We start from the raw sequence: 24,362 nt of genomic DNA, 5'->3' as shown, positions 1-24,362 counted from the left end.
AGGCTCAGAAGGCCCCGCCCCTCGACCACCAGGCCCCGCCCCCTCGGCCGGGCCCCGCCCCCTCCCCCGGCGGTCCCGGGAGGCGCGATAAATGCCGAGCAGGGCCCCGTCCGCCCCAGGAGCAGGAAGGGGCAGGCGGAGCACGCGAGACGCCGGGTGGCAGCGCCGCCCACGGCTCCCTTCCCAGCCGGCTCGCCCTTGATTTTCTCTTAAGGAAAAGCTTAAGGAGAAGGGGAGAGGAAACGAGACACTCCGGCCACGGGACCACAACTAACCACCAATAATCCCCTCAGACCACTCATGCAAATGACGGAGCCGCTAGTGACAAAGGCGGCAACGAGTGCCGCGCGCGCACAGCCCGCTGAGTCGCGCGACCGCAAATATGACAAGCATCTCAGCTATTCTGCAACTTGGGGCCGGTTAGCCGGGCAGGCAGGGTCCCGGGGGCTGGGGGGATGGGGAAAGAGAAAAATCCGACCCCGGGGCGCAGTATCCACGCTGTCCGCGGGGTTTTCGAGACATGTCCCGGGAGGGCGGGGGCCGCGCCTCCGCAGCTGAGACGCTCTCCGATGCCTGCGTCTCTGGACATACGAGCGGCCCTCAGAGTGTCCGAGAAGTAGGATGAAGGCTCCGGCTGGAGGTGGGGACAAATTCCCCTTGAGTGCGGTGTCCTCAGCCCAACACTTGAAATGGTCACCAAGTCGAGTACCTCATCGGAACAGGAGGGAAACGACTTTGCAGCCTTCGTGGCAGGCTTCGGCCGCGGTGCAAACCCGGCAGAGCCCACGCAGGTAGGGACGCCTGGCTTGAAGACGCAGGGGGGACCTAGGCGCAGTTTCACAGCGATAGCCTTTTCCTTCTCCTTAAGAAGTTCTGCTTTGAACTCCTTATATTTATTAGGGAAATTTATACTAGTTTTGGGAGGCTTGTGTGTGTGGTGCAAATTTAGAAGTCCTAGGACAGGAGACCTCCCCTGGAAAATTAATGATTATTTTAAAAATGACATACGCATTCAGTTTAAAGATGTTCCGAAAAGGAATTCAGTCACCTTAAAATTTTGGTTGCCACCCCAATCAATATCGTCTCAGATCTCTTTGGAATTTAATGGTCCACTATACTAGTTATATTTAAGGATAATAAAGCTTTAAGACCTAACATAAAGGTGATTATAAGTCGTTAACATCAAGATAAGTTGAGACCTATTGGAACTGTTCAGTAATGATTTGTTATCTATCAAATTGACGATATTATTGAAATTAAATCTGGGCTAAAATGTTGGTAGAGGAGAAAATGTTTCTTGTTTTATCTTGAAAGGGAATCAAAAAGATTTTTTACTGGACCCTCGATATAATTAAAAGGTTACACAGATTTTTCATTTTTAAGTACAGCCAGTGCTAAAAGCTAATGATTTGTGGATATCTTTGGAAATTTTCATTACAATGGCATTCCAAATTACTCATCATGGAAGTCGTGGTACAGGCCCTCAGCGCATCCTGCTCAGTTTGTGCCTAAGTGGCACAGTATTCAAACATTTTGCCATGAGGCAAAGATATTTTTCATTTCCAGAATTCTGCCTTTCAGAGAGGACACTACTAACAATTTCCGAACAACCCACTCACTTTAAAGAGAAGCCATCGAAATAGAAGCTGCAATACTGTGATCTCTCTGTAGCAGAGGCCAGAGGCTCTCTTGAATTTAAAACAAATTTAAACTGTTATTCATGAATTGAAGTGAGCAGCAAGTTAGACTTGCACAATTTTTGTGACACTTGGATATTTTCTAGCAGATGAATTACTGGAAGAACTAAAGATCAAAGTGACAATTTGTGTGCCTCCAGAGTGGATGCATGATTTTGCTAAAGCACGAATTCTGTGTGTGCTCAGGAAAGGTCTGAGTTCTTAGGAAAGCAATCTGAGTTCTGAGGTAAAATATTTTTCACCTTCCCATACTTGTGAAGGTAAATGCCTTATCATTTTATATATGTTATATATAGGTATCTGTGTTATATATGTGTCCCACTTTCCCCACTTTGATATTCTGGCATCTTTTACCAAGAAGTCAAAGCATGAAGTGGCCATTTGAACACCTGTTCATGTGGTCCCTCACCAGGTGGTACACAGTCCCTTCCCCTAGGGCAGAGTCCCCCCTCAGCCCAGCCCAGCAATTCCTGCCTGGCCCTGGGAATCCAACTCCATGAGGCTAAGGAAAGGCCCTCCCAGAGTTTTTGAAGTCAACTCCCTTTCCCTTTAGTATGCATGATTTTTTAAAAAATATTGTTTATTCCTAGCAAATGAGCAAGAAATGCTTAGTGAACACATAAGTATGGTTTTCACACTTTCACTCTCTGGGACACTTAAAAGCCCATTTAAAATAATCCTACCCTCAGGATTTAGAGTTTCTCCCTCTCACTTGCACATACAAGAAATTAGGCCAGTCATCCACACTTAACTATCAGGAACATATCTGTTTAGGGAGAAAAGAAACACTGCTCTTGTAAGTATAGGACTGTGATGATAATTTTTAAAAGTACTCATGAGTTTAATTTCAGAGAGGTACTTCTCAACATTGCTTTGTGGTTCGGGGTACTAGTTTGCACTTCACTGCTTCTCTTGAAAGTTTCTGTACCCTCACGTCTTGCAAACAACCAGATGACTGCACTAACTGAAGGCCACTTTTAGCACTTAATTAATATGCACCAAAGAATTGACACACGGACAAGCTAGCTATATAAACTGAGAAAGACTTCACAACAGTTTTCAGACTTAACCTTTCTCCTTTATTATGTTTTATCTTTCAAGTTCCACAAGAAATCCCAGTCAATCATCCATCTATATACCTTGGAAATATTGATCTTATGCCCCCCCATAAATGTTTCAGTTATTAAACACAATAATATAGCCAGCTGGGTTAAATCATCTTTTCATGGAAAATACAGAGAGTCTAACTGAATGCGGACTTCCCATTCACTGATCACTGAAATCTATTAATAAATCTTCTAAATAAAGTCTCGAAGTCCCACATTACCTAACTGATTATCAGAGAGTTGACACAGGATAGGATGACTAGGAAAACTAATGAACACTCTCACAAAGACAGCATGAACAGGTTCAGAACTTTTCAGCCACTAGCAAGTTAAAACTTGTTGGCACCAAAGGAACCGGTTAACTCATCTGCCTCTGTAAAGTCTTCTCCATCTCTTTGCCCACCTTCTCACGTCAGGCTTTCTCCTGCCTGTCCTTGCAGTCATGCTTCACAAGAGTAGAGCTTCAACTCCAGTGAAGAGCCACTCTCGCAGTTTCCCTCACTGTTACTAGGCTGCTTTGCAATGACGGTCCCTTGTGTTCTGAGAGAGGGTCATTTTCCTGTTAGTGAACACGCCTTTTTCTCTTTTAAAGATCTGACAATATTTAAATCCTAATTTAGAACAAAATCTTAATGATGATATTGGAATAAGACGCTCCTGAAACTTTTTTCTAGCATCTTTGATTCGTCCCTTCTATTTCTAGACAAGATGGCTTCTGTTGAGCATAAGTTTCCTCCCTACTTCACCGGCCACTATTTCCTGGTAAAATCCTCTGATAAATGGAGTGGCTCTCCTTAGACACTCTGGCTTTTGCTTTCACCTTTTCTCAGCTGGAAAGAGAAAGCCTTCCCTAGTGACAACTCTTCAGTGCTCCCTTCCTGCCAGATGCTGCTCCTCCACGGCTGGTGGGTGCTCCTCAGAAACCTCTCTCCTTGTCCTCAGTTCCCTCTCTGGCCTCTACAAGCTGGCCTATCTGCATGTTGACCCTGGTTTCCTGTCCATAAACCATGCTCCCTTCTTGAGCAATTCACCTTCTTTTCAAGGTACCGGCACTTCTGGCTTCCCTAGAAAACTTGTATGAATGTTAGAAATTGTGCAGCTTCCAGATCATCAAGCCTGAGTCTTGGAGTAGGAATTTGAAGATCTTGTACAAATAAATCACTATGATTGATCACTGACTTTTTAGTTTCTTAATCTGCCATGTCACAGATTTAGGATTAGCACTGGTTCTGGTGAAAAGAGCACATGTGGTTAGTCAGAAGATCTCAAGTGTAGTTAGTTCTTCAGCCACAGTCAGCAAGGAAGCTGAATCAGGGCCTTCCCATCTCGAGGGCTGTGTCCACCTCCCGCCAGATGAGGCACTAGGGCCCAAAGGTTCCTGTAGCCCCTTCCCAGAGCTAAGAGTCTATGAAAAGGTGGCTACAATGGGGACTACCTCCACAGAGGAGTTTGGAAGAATATAAAATCAACTTCCCATCCTATTTTCTGTGACACACATTCTCATATCTGTTGTAAAAGAGATCTAAGATTGTGTACCTTTAAATCACCTATGAGTAAAGAGGTCATTTAAGAGAAGTAAGGTGATTTGGGGAGTGTAAATAACAAATTTAAGCCACTTTTTGAAGTCCCAGATATAAAACTTCTACTTTGAGATGTGAAAAAAAGGTCAAAGCTTTAATGTGTATAGATGCCCAGGAAATACCTCTGACTTCAGACTATGAAGTATGATACTATGAAATATCATTAAAAATACACACGTGGGCAGAGAACACAGTTTAAATGGAAACAGTGCATACAACAAAAAAGTGGATCAGTACTTTGCCACTGTGAATCTTTATTGGTTTTCTGGAGGAGAGGGAACACTTAAGCAAGACTTTATCTTTTAGTCACCAATGCAGAATTGTTCTTTAAAGACATGTTGCCAGAATAAGCAAGACTTTTCCAAAATTATCTAACTGTCCAATTTAATATTTTCTTTAAATTGAAAAATATATATTTTCAATTAAAATATTTTTATATTTAAAATTTCAGAAAGGCAAAGTGAAAGCCGAGTAGGAAGAAACCAAGGTAAACTATTCAGATAAACAGCAATGTTACATTAGATACATTTGTGCAACTCGTCAATGGTTTTCCTAAACATGCTTTAAATATTGAAGATTATCTTTCTAAGTAATATTTATTTCAAAACTGCTGTCTTTAGAGAAGTCTTGTTTGAGGTGTATGAAACTCCTTAAATGGTCAATTATCAGAGAAACTGGCTTTTAAGGAGAAAATAATAGTGTGAATGAGCTATATGCAACTTCCCTTTTTGAAAACAGAAGTTGAATCTGTAACACCAAATTTAGAAAGGAGAGGGGATGGCAGCAAATACCACGAGAATATCATCTATAGCATTGACGCCCACTGCCGTTCTGTTCTGTTACAAATAATGTACACTTCACAAATTTGAGTTTGCTCAAACAATGCGTGTATTTAGTTGTTCCTAAAGATGATTCTTTTAGAAGAAAATACACATATGAAAGTCATATCAAATTAAAAAAAAAGAAAAACTCATTGAAAAAGTGTCAGATTCCCTGACTTTGGCTACAGTGATTCATTTGCCCTCATAACGCAGAGGGCAGCATAGTACATACTGGGACAGCTGATAAACAGCTTTTGTGGGAATAGTAATGGTAATTTGAACATCATTTATATTTGTTTACTTTTCTTTAAGAAATTAAAGCCCAAATTATAAAAGGTTGAAAAGAATTTTGATGAATCAGACATTCATTTTCAATCAATCCTAATTTGTTACCACTTTAGAACTGTTAGACATCATGCTTTCAGTTTTAGCGATTAAAAAAAAAAAAAAAGCTCTAAAGATAAAGACTCCAGAATTACTATTTCCACATTACAACCAAAAATGAAAAGTGAGAAAATAGACACCTTTCCAAAAGTTCATCAGATGAAAAGAGTTAATGGAGAGCCACACCATTTATGGACAAGAATACTTAATACTATTCAAGTCTCCCCAAAACACATCAATAAATTAAATGTGATTCCAACTTAAATCCCAATGCTCCCCTCCCCGCTGCCCATGGAACTTAAGCAAATCCAGAAATCATCTGGAATAACAAAGGACAAAAGATAGCTTTAATAAGTTTAAAGAACAAGATGGAGGATGTGGCCTAACAGATATCAAGGCTTATTATAAAGTTCTAGTAATTAAAGCAGATTGGTGTTGGCAAGGTATAAACAGATCAGCAGAACAGCATCGAGAGTGCAGAAACAGACCCACACATGTATGTACACATAAAGTTTATGACAGAGGTGAGGCAACAAATCAGTGGGAAAGAATAGGCTATTCAATAAATGACTAAAGGTCACCTGGATACCTGCATGTAAAATAAAATTAGGTAGCTCATATTAAAAAATATATATATATATATTTCAGGTGGACTAATGTCTAAATATGTGAAACAAAACTTAAAAACATTTAGGAGAGAATACAGGAAAATATATTTATGGGCTCAGAATAAGGAATGTATGATTATTCTCAGTCTCTCAGAATTAATGTAAGATTAATTCTCTTCTTTGCTCTGTGCCTGGAAATGTGGACCCCTAGGGACAAAGCTCCTTTGCCAACCGGCTTCCAGCTGGATTCCTCAACAGGAAGGTACCAGAAAGAGACCAGTGGGTCAGAGGGGAGAGAGCTTGGGCTATTTCTTCCTTGCTCCTTCCTACTTTGGGCTCCTGTTACAGCAGGACCCATCCCTCCATAGCCACAGCTTCTGCAGGTGGCCCTTTCTCCAGGGCACTCACTCTCACAGACTCTAGCAACACCATTTCCTCCCCTTTCCCCTGCAGACCTGAGGACAGTAAGATCTAAGTTCTTGGTCTTCCATGCTTCAGGTTTTGTCACATCTCTGTCAAAAGTCCCTCCATTTATGTCTCTTTAGTTGAATCATTTGAGTGGAATACTGTTTCCGGCTGAGACTTTGACTATTCAGAAACAAAATAGCCAGGGCCTTCTATGGCGTTCTAGTAGTTAAGACTTCATGATTCTAATGCAGGGGCGTGGGTTCAGTCTGTGGTTGGGGAACTAAAATCCCACATGCCACCTGGAACAGGCAAAAGAAAAGAAATAAGACAGCCAATGCACAAACTATAAAGAAAAAGACCAATAACTTGGACTATATTAAAAATTAAACATCCATTAAACAAAACAAAAGATAAACAAAATAAAGATAAGTGAAAGACTGTCAAGTGATGGTATATAATTCATATAATCAGCAAAAGATTAATACTCAGAAGTAAAAAAGAACTCTGAGTTAGTTTTTTTTTTTAATATAAAACCAACAGAAAATGGGTAAAAGGAGGAAACTCAAATATCCAACAAATGTGAAGAGATACTCAATCTCCTCAGTTATAGGAAAAATGCAAATTATAAAAGGTTAGTTCACAGCTCTCCACTTGACCACTTTGGAGATAATGTGACATTAGCTAGTGGAGCTGGACATGCACACACACTGCCCACATACCTGCAGTCTTTCTCCATGAGGGTTCCATGAGAAAATAAGCCCTACAGAAAAGAATTCAAGTGACTATTTCCTCAATTCTCCCAAGGGTGGTATAAAGGTAAGAACCAGTGGTTGCTAGTAAATGTTTAACAACTGGCTGGGGTTGGGGTGGGGGTGGAGAATAGGGAAAGAAGGAAAGAAGCCCTTTTTGAAGCATTTGCTGATTTCTGTGGTGTAAATACCCCATCAGGGCTGATTTCAAACCTCCCCATTGAACTCAAGAATTACATAGAGATTGGTGTGATCACTCTTAGGAGCAGGTGTCAGTCTCCAGCTCTAGCCCCAAGCATGAACCATTCTAGACTTAGAGGACAGAAGACAATTCATTATACACAACAAATGCCTTAGGATGCGTTGCATGTGTGCCTAGTCACTCAGTCATGTCTGACTCTTTGCGACCCCATGGACTGCACCCCACCAGGTCTTCTCTCCATGAGGATTCTCCAGGCAAGAATACTGGAGTAGGCTGCCATGCCCTCCTCTGCCTTAGGGTACTGGGGCTTAATTTTCTGGAGGAATTCGGGATGAGAAGGGCTAAATCTAGAGAGACTCTTGTTTTCATCCCGCATGGAGACATAGAAGAATGTTTATAGTAGCTTTGCTTGTAATTGCTAAAGGAAAATTAATCAATACATTTGAAAGCTACGGTGGTTTAAAGAAATACTAAAGTTACCAAATATCAACGTGGTTAAATCTCAAAAACATAATGTTGAATAAAATAAAGCCAGTTGTAAAGTATGTACAGTATAATATCATTTATATAAAATACTTTAAAACATGCAAAACAATGCTATATATTGTTTATCAATACAGATGAATGTAATTATAGAATAAAAACATTAGAGACCAAAACCATTCAGGAAAGTGGTTAATCTTCATAAACGGAGGAGTAAAAGAATCAGAGAGAGATACTACAAAATTTAATTTGTTAAAAACATGAAAAGCAAACAAATATGTTGTAGTAAACCATATAAATGTATTGTTTTAGATTTCAAGACATTAAAAGACACATTTTTTCCCCTTTCTTTCTTATGGTTCCCATGAAATAGAACTTTGTAAGGTTTTTTTCCCCACAACTTGTAATATCTATTAATAAAGCAATGGGTAATATGTATATTTCATGCATTTATCTTCATTATTTCAGTAATGACCTAATTCCTTTTACACATTTGATACGACTGGCAGACTACAGTCCATGGGATCACAGAGTCAGACTCGACTGACCACACATGCACATGCATCCTGCCCTTCTCTCTCTCTTAATAACAGACTGCAAAATTCAATGACGATGCTAGCGTAACCGAAAGTTTTTAATAAGAAGCCCAACTGACAAGGCAAGTATAACAGAATAATAGGTTTAAAGCCAGTATTTGGGGTGTATTTCTCACCCGTCAGGCTAACTTCTATCATGCTGCCGCTGCTGCTGCTAAGTCGCTTTAGTTGCGTCCTGCGACCCCATAGATGGCAGCCCACCAGGCTCCTCTGTCCTGGGATTCTCCAGGCAAGAATACTGGAGTGAGTTGCCATTTCCCTCTCCAATGCATGCATGCATGCTAAGTCGCTTCAGTCGTGTCCGACTCTGTGCGATCCTATGGACAGCAGCCCACCCATGCTAGAAAGGATAAAAGCTTCCTTACAAAATGTGTAAGGCTTCCTGTTAACTTCCTTAACATGCATCTAGCCCTAAAAAGTGAAATCTTGTTTTGTTTTTTAAAAAAACAACAAAAACACTCTTTCCTGGTGAACTATCTTCCACAGGGTGTTCAGTTGACCATTTACAGCTACCTCAAATGCATTCTGATTCTCTTTTTTGTGACCCTCCATGCAGGGTTATAGGAATAAAGCCCCCATACCCTCTTGATCTCTGGGAAGGTGGTGCTCTCTCAGCGCATGGGTAGTGTAACTTTTTTTTTCAAAGACTGTCTTGAAATAAGCCTATGTTTTAAATACACACTTTTCTGCTCACTAGCAGGCATTCTGAAGCTAGGTGGTTCTAAATAAAGAACTCTAGTCAACAACAGGAAATAACTCCCACAGAAAAAAGGGGCAGAATACAAACTCTCACCAACTCTTATACACAGCTCACAACGGCCTTTTGTTCCGTGCACATTAAGCCTGAAATCTTTACTTTTCAGAGCATGTTTGGGCCTTTGCAGAGCAATTAAACCTTCCTGTTCCTTTTGCTGCTGTCCCTGCCTTCTCTCTGAGGAAGTTAACCTTACAACTAAGCTTCTTACTATGAGGTAGCAGGTCAGAAACCGAACCGTTTCTATTCTGAAACTTAACATTTTTTTCCTTAATGGAGCTTCTCAAAAAGGGGGAAAAAAAAAAACAACTCTCAGTGTAAAACTCACTTTTCCTTCTAATACATACAATACCACATAAACGCACATATATACATCCCAAAAGGATATTTTCATCTGCAGTGTATGTTTCTAAATCTATCAACAAAGACACTATCATATCAACCCATAAACCTAAACGGATGGGTTATCAACACTTTGCCAGTGACATGTCAGCAAATCAATGCATCTAGAAGACATATATTGTATTCAAAGGCTCACATGTTGAGTCTGTAGTGAAAAAGAGGGAGAAAAACCTAGATCCCAAGCCAACTAAATAGAAAAACATCTAATGAATGGTTTTTAAAGTCTCGGTGACTGCTACTGAAACAGAGTGGTGGCATTCAACTATAGTACAGCACAGGTACTCCAGACAAGAAAATTGGGCTGAGTAAAACAGCTTAAATATGACTGCAGACTCAGTCTTGCCCTCTCTATTGGCTCCTTCCTGCAGTCAATAAATTACAGACTTGGTGTTCTCCCTCTTCACTTTTAAAACAAGAAACAGCCCTCCCCTGCTTCAATGCTGCGGGAATGTTGGTGGCTCCTGGTGGCTCAGAGGTAAAGGCATTGTCTCCTGACAATGCAGGAGACCCAGGTTCGATCCTTGGGTTGGAAAGATCCCCTGGAGAAGGAAATGGCAACCCGCTCCAGTATTCTTCCCTGGGAAGTCTCATGGACAGAGACTGAAGCGCTACAGTCCACGGGGTTGCAAAGAGCCAGACACGACTTACCAGCTAACAACAACTGCTGTCCTTACCCTTCATGGTTTCAGTTCCACCTACTTCCTCTGGCTTCACAAAAAAACTATACTGACCACCTCTGGAAAGAGCACCATTACTCCCTAAATGCCAAGCCACTGGAGACTTCTCAGTTCCTCACTGACTGAACACCTATCTATAGCATTTGATATTAATGACTGCCTCCAACCATTTCTTTCAGTAACTCTGGTTGAACTCCTGGTTCTTATCTCTCTGGTTACTTGTTCCTTTGTTGGCTCCTCTTCCTCTTACCACCCTATAAACCTATAGGTCTTCACTTTAAAAAATAATCATCCCCTACTGCAATTTGGGACCAGACAAGATTACAAAGGTAAGTGGATGATGGTTAGGATATCGGAATCTTCATGAGGTAACTTCACCCACTCTCAGGGCATCTATATGCTAATGATTCACAAATCATTAATCACATTCTAGACCTTTCTCTTTGAGGTTCGTATCTGAGCTTTATATAGAGAAAGACCATACATATATCCCAGTTTGTCAGGGTCATACCTAATATATTCTTGTCCTGGCATAATTAGTAACAGCACCCTGTTTCAATCTCAAAAGTGTCCTAGGTTGAACAATGTGCGTGCTAAGTTGCTTCAGTTGTGTCCAACTCTTTGCGACCGTATGGACTATAGCCTGCCAGGCTCCTCTGTCTGTCAGATTCTCCAGGCAAGACTACTGGAGTGGGTTGTCATTTCCTTCTCCAGGACTGAACAATAATAGTATATAAATAGCCTATTTCTATCTCATTAGCTATTAGACATTTTCACCAATAGTATAAAGGCATCTCCAACTCACAGCACATCTAAAAGTGTCCTAATCTTATCTTCCTTAAACTTGTTCCTCCTTCTGAATGCTTAAATATGGTTAAGGTAACAACAAGGTGGGTTTCTCTGGTGGCTCAGTGGTAAAGAATCCTCCTGCCAATGCAGGAGATGAGGGTTCAATCCTTGGGTTGGGAAGATTCCCTGGAGCAACCCATTCCAGTATTCTTGCCTGGGAAATCCCATGGACAGAGGAGCCTGGTGGGCTACAGTCCATGGGGTCGCAAAAGAGTTGGACACAACTTAGTGATTAAACAACAACCACCAATAAGGTATCCCTGGTGTCTTAAGTTGGAAATCTAAGATTCTAAGTTTCTTCTCTCTCCCTTTCTCTCACATTTAACCAGACATAAAATCCTATCAATTTTCTCTCTTAAATGTTTTTCAAATATGTCCCCTCCTCTCCATTTCCCCACCACTGCCCTGGTCAAGGCCATATTATCTTTCATTATTGCAACAATCTATTTCCTGACTTCCAGTCCTAGATTTTCTCCTCTAATCCATCTACACCACCTACGGCATGCCAGGTAGCATGCCAGGTACAAGAAATTCAAAATGAACAAGAGATGCTCCTGCTAAGCTCACAGGGTAGACTAACTCATCACTGTGACACAGGGCTGCAGGCTGATACAGACATGTGTAGGGTGACGATGGATACACACGAGCGGCCACAGAGCCTGACCAGTGTGGAAACAGGGAGGCGGTGATGGATTTTAGGGTAAATGGTGGTTAGTTAAGGTCATTAAAGGCAGATGGAGCAGCAGAAATGGGAAGGTGAGAAACGGCAGAGGACATGGGTGAGGCTCTTGTAAATCGCAAGCAGGGAGTAGCAATATACCAGACCAGAGAGTTTGACTGGGCACATCTAGGAAGGACTTGGATGCCACATTGAAGGGTCTGGCCTTTATATCCTGAAGGTGAGGGGGAGTCATTAAAATACTTTCCATGGGAGAGAGGCACAATCTGATTTTTATTTTAGTATGTAAACTCCTCATCTATTCCAGAACTTGACAGAATGAGCATAAAATTTATTAATAATAATCAACAAATGAAAAAAAAATTTAAAGGAATGTATTAAAAAGCTGTAATAACTAACAGAGTTGGGTTCTGGCAAAAGAAAAATATAAATGAATCTGCACTGAAATACCTGAAACAGACTTTAGTATAAAGATTTAGTATATTCTAAAGATGGCATTGTTAGTACAACAGTTAATGATTAAAGGTGAATAATGGGTGTTAAAGAGTTTCGCCTCACACATGAAAAAACACAAGAGATTAACTAAATAATAAAATAATTTTTAAAATTGTAAGAGAACTAAAAAAAAATTACAAATGAATAACTGATCTTAGAGGTAGACAAGATTTGTTTTCTAAACATAAAGCAAAAAAAGAACTATAAAATTAAAACAAATTACACTAAAAAACTATACATCAAGAAACACCATAAGCAAAATTAAAAGAAAAATGACAAACCTGGAAAAATATGTGCAAACATATAACAAAGACTTAGTAACCTAACCTAACCTAATTCTATGGCTCAGTTACACCAATACTACAGTACATTAAGAAACAATGAAACTAAATTAGACAAACTGGCAAAGGATACAAGCTGATGATCAACAAAAGGAAGAAATGCAGGAAAAAAAAAAAAACGAGTACAAATGCATCTAATCAAAGCAATACAAATTAGAAATATAATTGCCATACACCAAGCAAGTTAGATAAAACTGCTAACAATGTGAAGGCACTGTGGACAGGTTGTCATAGCCACTGATGAAATTCTCAGTGAATTCAAACTTGGAAAGACAAGAGTTTGGATATGTGTATCAAGAATCTCCTAAAAGGTTCGTATCCTGTACTGTGGTCATCTCATTTCTAGGAATTTACCCCCCGTGGAACCAATCAGAGCTACGCATAGAGAATACATTCATTCAATACATATTTATTGTATGTCCACTGTGTCATAGGTTCTAGGAGTTGAGAATGTGGCAGCAAACAAAACACACCCAAATCCCTGTTCTCATGGCTCTTACGTTCCAGTGAGGGGAAAGAGAAAAGAAAGAAGAGTCAATTATACAGCATAACAGAAAGTAGGTGTTCTAAAGGGTGGGGAATGTGTGCTTGGCTGTGTCTGTGTGGGGTGGGGGGCAATTTTGAAGAAGTGCTTTAGAAAAGCCTCACTGAGAGAATGGTGTTTGAGTGAAGATCTGAAGGTGAAAACTCAAGCCAAGCACCAGTTTTCCTGACAGGAGGAACAGAAAAAGTGAGCAGGGCTGCAGTGAGGTGTGTGCCCAAGGGCTCAGGGACCTCAGGGCACAGTGGAGGAGGAGAGGAGAGGATCATGGGTAGAGAGGAAGTAAACGGAAGAGGGGGGAGGGTGCAGAGGCCAATGCAACGACTTTGGCCAATGCAACGACTTAGAAGCCAATGCAACGACTTTGGCCTTGACCTTGAGTCAGATGGGAAGCAAATACTGCAATATTCTTGGCCCCAACCATGTAGCCTCAAGACAGTGGTCAAGGATCCTTTTAAAACAAAAGTCGGGTCACCCCACTCCTCTCTTAACAACCTCCAGTGATGGTGACTGGATTGTAATGACTGATTTGTTTAGTGTTGCTGTGACTTTGTAATCTCTTCAACTGTGCCCAAACCCTGATATTCAAAGATGTACTAGGAATAGCGCACGGCAGAGAATCACTGCTGGAGCTGGTGTGATGTTAAGAGCCTGAGCTTCACAGTTAAGGCGGATTGGCCACCAGTGAGATTTCCACAGCATGTTTCTCCATCTCTGGTTCTTCACTGTGAAAAAGGGAAAATACTACCCACCTCCCAGGGTTATAAAGATTAAATAAGAAAATGCGCTGTTGTTTGTTTTTTCCTTTCAAAGTGAACAGTGCCACTGGTGGCATGTGAGGTGATTTTAAAAGGCACAAAGACCTGGCATTAAGGGGTCATCTCTGGAGGAGGGAGACACCAGCTGGATGAGAGGTAAGTGTCCTTTGAGGGATACAAAGGGCTCCCAGGAGGAGGAGAACAGGAGAGCATTTTGAGACAGTACTCTGGTCTAGGGCGCTTCCCTAGTGGCTCAACAGTAAAGAACCTGCATGCAATGCAGGAGATGCAGCTCTGATCCCTGGGTCAGGGAGATCCCCTAGAGGAGGGCGACATATCCCATTCAAGTACTCCTTACTGGAGAGTCCCATGGACAGAGAGAAGCCTGGCGGGCTACAGTCCTCAGGGTCGCCAAGAGTTGGACACAATGGGCATGACTGAAGCGACTGAGCACGCATGCACTCTGGTCTGGGGTTTTCTGCTTTCTGGCCTCTCTTGCTGCTGGAGGTAATGCCGGGTGGTGCAGTTCTGGCCCGTTGGGTAGAGGAGATAGTCTGCTGGGAGCCTTGGGAAAGAACTTTTCTTCTCTGATTAAAAAATGGAAGACATATGGGCATGCAGGAAGGGCTCTTTGTCTCCTTCCTGACCATAGGAGGATGTAGTCCCTGGAGCTAAGGCAGCCATTCTGTGTACATGATGTTAGAAGGCTAAGGACCAAAGGTGGTGGGGAAAGGTCCAGGTGGAGCCTGGGTCCTTGAAGGTGTTCACTGAGCTGATGAGCTGATAAGAACAACTGGCGCTAGGACTACCCACCTTCAGACCTCCAAGGGAGATAGTCAATGGCCTTATGAGTATGTTTGTAACCACAGGTGAGGTCCAAGGACACAGACCACTGAATCACTGGGTGAATGGTTCAACCCCACAACCCAGACCCTGCCCAGCTCAGCTAAAACAGTATCTCTGTGGGAGCGCCTAGGAATCTGTATTTTAGACTTGCCAGCTATAGTGGTTTCCTATTGCTTCTGTAACAAATTACCATAAACCCAGTGCCTTAAAATGACTCAAATTTATTCTCTTACAGTTCTGGAGGTTCAGAGGTCTAAAACTGCAGTGTTGACAGCCCTGTGTTCCTTCTGGAGGCTTCACCAGAGAATCTGTTTCCTTGACTTTTCCAGCTTCAAGGCCACCTGCACCCCTTGGTTTGCATCCCCTTCTTCCATCTTCCAAATGTCCTATTCCAACCTCTGCTTCTGTCGTCCCATCTTCTTCTGCCTCTAACCTTCTTGCCTCCCCCTGATAAGGACCCTTATGATTACATGGAGCACAGACAAATAACCCAGGATACTCTGGACAATAAGAATTTCAAGCCCCTTAATTTAGAAACATTCACAGACTCTCTTCTACTATGGGTAACATGGGCGGGGAGGGAGGGCACTATTCTGATCACATCACCTGGGGCTCCTGCATTGCAGGCAGAGTCTTTACCATCTGAGCCACCAGGGAAGCCCTCAGTTGACTACAGGACCATTACAAATCATAAGTGTAAGACACTATTTGTTGACATGCAGGTGAAAACATCTTAATAAATCACTTACTGGTCATAGAAACTCAACCTAGTGGTTCTGAATGAGAGCAGAGATGGCGGAAGAGTGTAGAAAATGGGGGAAAAGTTAGGAAAAGCTTTATGCATTAGAATTATTTGGGATGTTTTTCCAAAATGTAACCCGAGTCCTGCCCAGACCTAGTGAAATGGGATAGCCAGCTGGGAAAAAACCCTGATGCTGGGAAAGACTGAAGGCAGGAAGAGAAGGGACAACAGAGGATCAGATGGTTGGATGGCATTACTGACTCGATGGACATGAGTGTGAGCAAACTCTGGGAGATGGTGAAGGACAGGGAAGCCTGGCATGCTTCAGTCCATGGGGTCATAAAGTCGGACACAACTGAACAAGAAGATCCAGGTAAAGGCTACATGCATGTCTGGGTGAATAAGCCTCCCTAGAATGCATTCTGCTGCAACCCCTGGATAAAATAACCTGCCAAATAACCTCCAACTATGCCTTAGTTTTCTCATTTCATCATCTTAAAATATTTTTTTAAAATATATACAACCTGCTTATCTCTCATGAATATGTGGGGATCGAGGAATGCTGAAGAATTTTATAATTGGTAATGAGCTAGCTAAGTATCACTGGTGACTATTAGAGGAAACTGATACAGACTATAAATGGTGGTGTTGCGCAAAATGATTCATTCAGAGAGACTCCAGTTACTCAGAACCAACAAAGCAAGCAAAAAGAAGCCCTTGAGGAAAAAAAAAAAGAAGAAATCATAAAGCCCATGCATCAACCTCATGTGTTATTATGCCCTCCCTGAGTATCTATTTAAGTTTAAAGATTATTTTATTTGTTTTTTCCCTTACACAATAGATCGTAAATGGAAATTAGTGGGGAGAATGGATTTAAAAAGAAGCACACTGATAGTAACCACCCCCCCACCCACCACCAAAAAAAAAGGAAAAGAAAAAGGTGGCTAACAATTAGAAACCAGGGTTGGGGGATTAAAAAATGCTGACACAAGAGCTCAAAAAATTTAGTGCATGGGATCATTTAAAATAGAGACAAACAGCACCATGCCCCTCACTAGCCCTGCCCTAAAAGGCTCTGTATTCCAACGGAATACCTTAGCGATCTAAATGATCCTGAATCATGAAGAAAAGGCAGCATTATGTTCAGTGCTTTCTGGGGGGACAATGTAATAATAACAACAATAATATAGGGAAATGATATAAGGAAATATTTTTATTGAACAAGTTTACATCAAACAAATTTGGGTGCTTAAAGAGAAAGTTCAAACATCTATGAAATGCAAGTATACAGAACGCCTGAATAAATAATACACCACTGTATAAACCATAGCTGTTGTAAATCTAAACATAAGTTCCGCTGATGTGAAGGAAGTCCACCACAGTATAAGAGTTCAATAAATCTGTGTTGCCTGAGAGACAGAAATTGACACTGTCACTTTCATGGATGAAGGACGGTGTTAGACTGGTCCATCTGCTGGCTGTGGAGAATGTGATAACAACACCACACCTTTAAATCTGTATGATTACTTATTTTTACACATTATGAAGTGTGTTGACATCACCATCTTTGTTGCTCCCTATACCTCAAAGCTCCAAGTAGGCCCAGCTGCTACCACCCCACTTTACACCTGAGCAGTTGCGGTTCAAAGAAAACGTTCTCAGAATGCCACAATGACCAAGCGGCAAAGTGTAGATTCCAGATACAGGTTTTTGTTTTTTTTTTTTTCAAATTTATGTTATTGCAAATATCACTTTACTTCACTATTTAAAGAAGACTCTTTGCCAAAGCACATTTCTGCAAACAGATTCATATGGAAATTTTAAGTATGGTAATCTATCCATTTATCTATCTACCTACCTATTTAGGAAGCAGCAAATTTTTAACATATCTTTTAAAAATATATCTTTTTCTTTTCAAAATGCCCACACACTGGCTAAGTGTCTATAAACAGCTTCAGTTCAGAGTGAGATTTTTATGACTGAATCTTAAACACTTAAGTAAACAGAAAATGTTAAAATGATCTAAGCTAGTAAAATCATTACCTCTAAAAACAAAAAGCTCACAATGTACAGATCTCACAAATATTCAGTTGCTATATGAAATGCTGCAGTTACTCCAGTGGTGTATTTTTGCTTTTATTTATTTGTTGTGGACTACTAGGCTTCCATGCAATTTCAACCCACATACATTGATGACACACACAGAGCTTAAAATGCCATGATTCATCAGGCTGCCACAGTCAGGCAGCTCAGTTACACACCTATCGGATGTGAGGCTGCACTCTGCGTAATGTGCATTCACGCTCTTCTGCCCCCACCATGCGTTGCTGTAACGCCAGCAAAGCATATTCATCCACCTCCGACCCACCCTCCCACTCGAAGTAAATAAAAAAAGATCATGTAAAGCACCCTTCCTCAGAAACCATCTTTTTCACATTAACAGTTAAAAAGTCTTACTATGAGTTAGACCACTTTTATACCATTACCTTTCGGTTCTTTGCAGAGAAACCAAAGTACAAAACACAGAGTATTTTGAGATTATTTAACATGTAATTAAACAAACTATAGTTAAGATTTTTTGACATGCCTAAGAACACTAACTCTGGAGTCAAATCGTCCTGAGACAGACAGGGTTTCAAGTTCCAGCTTGACTGTGTGCTGGCGATCTGACCTTAGACAACTTGCTTAAGCCTCAATTTTCTCAACTGTAAAAACGGGACAGAATTAGAACCTGAGGCATGGTGTTATCATGTGGGTTAAATGAGATTATGAATGTAAAGATGTTGGCACAGTCTCTAAAAAATGATAAAGTAAGTTATTATAGCTGTTTTGTTATTAATAATTACTTAATTAGATAATGCTCATTAAATTCAATACTGCACACTGGTCCCTGGTGTTGCAAGGCAAGCTCCCTTGCTCCTCGCCGTCAGGCCTCATTCACTGCTGTCAGCTGTGATGAATCTCATGTACAGGTTTGGGATACACACTGGAGATTAGATGGAGCTCCACTTACTTAAGGCATTAGGTCAGACTGGAGTACAGGAAAGAAACATTTTTATTGAATAAATCTCATCATCTGACTAGCATTCAAAATGTACCTCTGTCCCTGCAATTCAATATAAAACCAACTCCACCTTTTTCTTCTTTGTCTAACAAACATTTACTGACTGTCCACTGTGTCAGGCCCTAGGGCAAGCTTAAGAAAAGAACTAGGAGAAAGTAAGATCTCTGGCTGGTTAATTATTCATAAATTTCTCCTCCTTGTCACTTCATACTCTGATGGAAAGATGTATACATAACAAAGCATAATAAAGACTAGAAAAGATCAGCTACTTTCTTCAAATGCTTTACGACATAAGTAATGGGAGAAACCAACATATCCCTTCCTACTTTCATTGCTGTAACTGGGCTATAATACTTTCTTTTTTCACTTAAAAAAAAATGCCAGTAATGTTTGGCAAGTGGACCCCAAGAAATGAGGAATGTACACAAAAAATTTAGAAAGCTTTAAGTCTCATTAAGAGTAGACATACCCATATTTTTTTAATATCCATTATGTGTGTATGCAACTGAACCTTAGATCCCAAATCTCAATCTCCTGAATTGCTCTGAAGAATACTGGTGCTCATCACAGTCATAAATATTTCCACTGGTCTATGCTTCTATTCTGTTTGATGGATTATGGGCTTGAGTAGTATATCAGGATTTACTTGGCTATAAGTAGTGGCTCAGATGGTGAAGAATCTGCCTGTAATGCAGGACACCCCAGTTCGATCCCTGAGTCAGGAAGATCCCTTGGAGGAGGGCATGGCAACCCACTCTAGTATTCTTGCCTGGAGAATCCCATGGACAGAGGAGCCTGGCAGGCTATAACCACAGGATTGCAAAGAGTCAGACACAACTGAAGCGACTTATTACCACTACATAAGTAAAGAAATACTAACAGTGGCTGAAATGACTAAGAGTTTTTTTTTTTTTTTTTTCTCATGAAATTACTAAGTCTGGGGTTCACAGCTCAGGACTAGAAAGCTGGTTCAAAAGGAACTGTTCACTATCCTCATGGCAGCTCATGGTCACAAGAGAGTTGCTATCCACCAGCTATTTCATCTACATTTTATGTAAGAATAAATTCAAAAGTCTTGTCTTCATGAGGCTTTGTCTTTTTATTTAAGAAGGCATATTCTCCCCAGGGACCTCTACCCACATCTCACAGACAAGAACAGAGCAAAATGTAGCCACTTCATCTAGAAGGGTGTCAGAACATCATGTATTTTAGCTTAGCACAGAGCTATCCCAAATAAAATCAGAGCTCTCTTAAAGACAGAATGAAGAGGAGAGGATTCTGGGAGATGGTAGAGTAGGAAGCACCAGGAATCTGTCTCTCCACCTAGAAAACAACTACACTGGCACAATCGTTTGAAATTCTGGCAGCTGTTGAGGGCTTCCAACTTCCAGGGGAAGACTTCCATCTTCCAGGGGAAGACTTCCATGGTAAACTGTAGTAAGTTTTGGTTACTTTCAGTCAATTACAGCTCTTAGCACAGAAGCAGCTGGCCACCCTCCTACCCCGGGGTATGCACATGCTCCTGAGTAGCTTGCAAGCAGTTCGTAAAAACTAGGGGAGCAAAAACGATCCTGTCCTCTAAATATTAGGGGGTCTGGGCTCTCACTGTTGCTTCTGATGATGTTAGTATAGACAAAGAAGTAGAACTCATTGTTGCTGCACTTGCCCTCCTCCGTATTATTGCAAGCCCCTCCCCTTCCACCTGAAATGACTTTCCAAGGGGTTTTAAAGGGCCAGAACCTACCCACCACACCTAGACATTAAAGACTAGGACATTGAAAAACTGTAATATATAGGGAAAACAAGAACATAACCAGGTACACCTAAAGAAAGGCTCAGAAAAGACCCGAAAAACCTTAAACTTAGACCTCAGGCTGACCTTGGCACAAAGACAGGCTAACACATCCTAAAAAGCAAAAATGACCAACAAAAACAATACAAGAAAACAGCAAACCTTGAGGAAGAGGATCTGAAACCTTGATTTCCAGAATTATAACATTATTAGATTCTAATGGCCTGTGTTCACCAAAAAACCCCCCACGAGGCATGCAATACAACAGGAAAACACGATCCATTGAAAGGAAAAAATAAATCAACAGAAACTGTCCTCAGAAAAGATCTAATGGAGATATAATAGACAAAGACTTTAACACACTGTCCAAAACTGCTCAAAGAAGTAAAGGAAGATGTGGAGAAAGTCAAGAAAATGATGTGTGAACAAAACGGAAATTTCAAGAGAAAGAAAACCTAAAAGGGAAACCAAAAAGAATGTCTAGAGCTGAAAAGTACTATAACTCAAATGAAAAATTCACTAGAGAGATTCAAAGGCAGATTTGCACAGAAGAAAGAATCAGCAAACTTAAAGATAGGACAATGAAAATAATCAAATCTGAGAAGACAAAGAAAAAAATATTGAAGAAAAGTGAAGACAACCTAAGGGGCCTATGGAATACCTTCAAGTGGACCAACATGTGCACTGTGGGAGTCCCAGAAGAAGAGAGAATATTTGATGAAATAATGGCAGGAATTCCCACATTGATTAAAGTCATGAATATAACCATTCAAGAAGCTCAAGAAACTCCAAGTAAAATGAAGTCAACGAGACCTACATATTATAATACAACTTTCAAAAGACAAAGACAGAATCCTGAAGGCAATAAGACATAGCTGCTCAGCTCAGTCGCTCAGTCGTGTCCGACTCTTTGCGACCCCATGAATCGCAGCACACCAGGCCTCCCTGTCCATCACCATCTCCCAGAGTTCACTCAGACTCATGTCCATCGAGTCCGTGATGCCATCCAGCCATCCAAGAGGATGCCGTCCCCTTCTCTTCCTGTCCCAATCCCTCCCACCATCAAAGTCTTTTCCAATGAGTCAACTCTTCACATGAGGTGGCCAAAGTACTGGAGCTTCAGCTTTAGCATCATTCCTTCCAAAGAAATCCCAGGGTTGATCTCCTGCAGAATGGACTGGTTGGATCTCATTTCAGTCCAAGGGACTCTCTAGAGTCTTCTCCAACACCACAGTTCAAAAGCATTAATTATTCGGGGCTCAGCCTTCTTCACAGTCCAACTCTCACATCCATACATGACCACAGGAAAAACCATAGCCTTGACTAGACGGACCTTAGTTGGCAAAGTAATGTCTCTGCTTTTGAATATACTATCTAGGTTGGTCATAACTTTTCTTCCAAGGAGTAAGTGTCTTTTAATTTCATGGCTGCAGTCACTACCTGCAGTGATTCTGGAGCCCCCAAAAAATAAAGTCTGACACTGTTTCCACTGTTTCCCGTCTATTTCCCATGAAGTGATGGGACCAGATGCCATGATCTTCGTTTTCTGAATGTTGAGCTTTAAGCCAACTTTTTCACTTTCTTCTTTCACTTGCATCAAGAGGCTTTTGAGTTCCTCTTCACTTTCTGCCATAAGGGTGGTGTCATCTGCATATCTGAGGTGATTGATATTTCTCCTGGCAATCTTGATTCCAGCTTGTGTTTCTTCCAGTCCAGCATTTCTCATGATGTACTCTGCATAGAAGTTAAATAAGCAGGGTGACAATATACAGCCTTGACGTACTCCTTTTCCTATTTGGAACCAGTCTGTTGTTCCATGTCCAGTTCTAACTGTTGCTTCCTGAACTGCATACAGATTTCTCAAGAGGCAGGTCAGGTGGTCTGGTATTCCCATCTCTTTTGCAAATCATTATATACAAGGGAACTTCAATAAGATTATCAGCACATTTCTCATCAGAAATTGGGAGGCCAGAAAACAGTAGGCTGATTTACCCGAAGTACTAAAAGGAAAAAACCTGTCAGCCAGGAATCCTATATCTGGCAAAACTATCCTTCAAAAGTGGGGAAAAATTAAGACATTCCTGAATAAACATAAACTAAGGGAGTTCATGATGACTGCTGCTGCTGCTGCTGCTGCCAAGCCACTTCAGTTGTGTCCAACTCTGTGCAACCCCATACAGCAGCCCATCAGGCTCCCCCATCCCTGGGATTCTCCAGGCAAGAACACTGGAGTGGGTTGCCATTTCCTTCTCCAATGCATGAAAGTGAAAAGTGAAAGTGAAGTCGCTCAGTCGTGTCCGACTCTTAGCGACCCCATGGACTATAGCCCACCAGGCTCCTCTGCCCATGGGATTTTCCAGGCAAGAGTACTGGAGTGGGTTGCCATTGCCTTCTCCATCTTGATGACTAGGACTGTCTTAAAGCAGAAGTTGAAGAGAGTCCTGCAAAGTGAAATGCAAGGACACCAGACGGTAACTCAAAGTCATATGGAGAAATACGTAGACACATGGGCACATATAAAAGCTAGTATTATTGTAAAAATGGTTTTCAACTGCACTTTTGGTTTCCTACATGATCTAAGAGACTAATAAGATTTAAAGAAAAAAATTATTAGTGTAAAACTGTAACTTTGGTTTGTAACATCAAATCTTGTCTTCTCTATAATTTAAGAGACTGGTGCATTTGAAAGAACTGTCAGTTTATGTTTACGGCACATGGGGCTTAAAGGTGTAAGTCTGTGACATCAGTAACTGAAAGGGGTTGGGAAGGAGCTCCAAAGGAGCAGAGTTTTTGTATGTTATTGAAACTAGGTTGCTATAAATTTATATTCAAATGTTATAACTTTAGTATGTTAAATGTAATCCCCATGGTAACCAGAGAGAAAATAGCTATAGAATATACCCAAAAAGAAATGAGAAGGGAATTAAAACATTTTTAAACATTTAAACTATGAAAGAAAAATTCAACTCAACACAAAAGGAGATAGTAATACAAAATACAAGGGACAAAATCTGTAAGTTATATAGGAAACAAATAACAAAATGACAGAAGTCCTTCCTTTATCAATAATTACTTTAAATCTGTTGTACTTTCATAAACAGACAATCTGAAAAAGAAATTACAGAAACAATTCCATTTGTGATAATATCAAAAAGAATAAAATAGGAATTAGTTAAGGAGGTGAAAAAGACTTGCACAATGGGAACTACCAAACAATGCTGAAAGAAATTAAAGAAGGTATAAATAAATGAAAACACATCCCATATTCATGGATTGGAAGACTTAATATTACTAAACTGTCAATACTACCCAAAGTAATCTACAGATTCAATGAAATTCTTATCAAAATTCCAATGACTTTTTTTTGCAGAAATACAAAAATCATCCTAAAATTTCTATCAACTCTCAAGACATGCTGAATAGCCAAAGAATCTTGAAAAAGAACAAAACTGGAGGGACTTACACTTCCTAATTTCAAATTTTACAACAAAGCTACCATAACCAAAGCAGTGTGGTAATGGCATAGAGACAGACATATAGACCAATGGAATGGAATAGAGAGCTCAGAAATAAACCCTCACATATACAGTTAATTATTTTTGACAAGGGTGCCAAGACTACTCACTCTTTCAATAAAGGGTGATGGGACAACTGGATATCCAGATGCAAAAGAATGAAGTTGGACTTAGCTAACACCATATACAAAAATAAATTAAAGATGAATTAAGAAACCTAAAAGTAAGAACTAAATCAATAAAAAAAATCTTAGATGAAAACACATGACAAAA

General features: G+C 40.7%; 1 protein-coding gene and 1 long non-coding RNA gene across 2 annotated transcripts in view; one reads left to right on the top strand and one right to left on the bottom strand.

Moving 5' to 3' along the window:
* The window catches only part of SERTAD2 (SERTA domain containing 2), a 112,486-nt gene that overhangs the window by 23,189 nt on the left and 64,935 nt on the right, over positions 1-24,362 (bottom strand). The gene's annotated exons all lie outside the window — the stretch shown is intronic.
* Positions 118-22,540, top strand: LOC132659391 (uncharacterized). Its single transcript, XR_009599812.1, has 2 exons — positions 118-14,286; positions 15,212-22,540. It is a non-coding gene; the product is annotated as an uncharacterized LOC132659391 (long non-coding RNA).

The sequence above is a fragment of the Ovis aries genome, chromosome 3 (genome assembly GCF_016772045.2).
Source record: "Ovis aries strain OAR_USU_Benz2616 breed Rambouillet chromosome 3, ARS-UI_Ramb_v3.0, whole genome shotgun sequence".
Lineage (NCBI taxonomy): Eukaryota > Metazoa > Chordata > Mammalia > Artiodactyla > Bovidae > Ovis > Ovis aries.
This window is presented reverse-complemented; position numbering and strand designations above follow the sequence as displayed.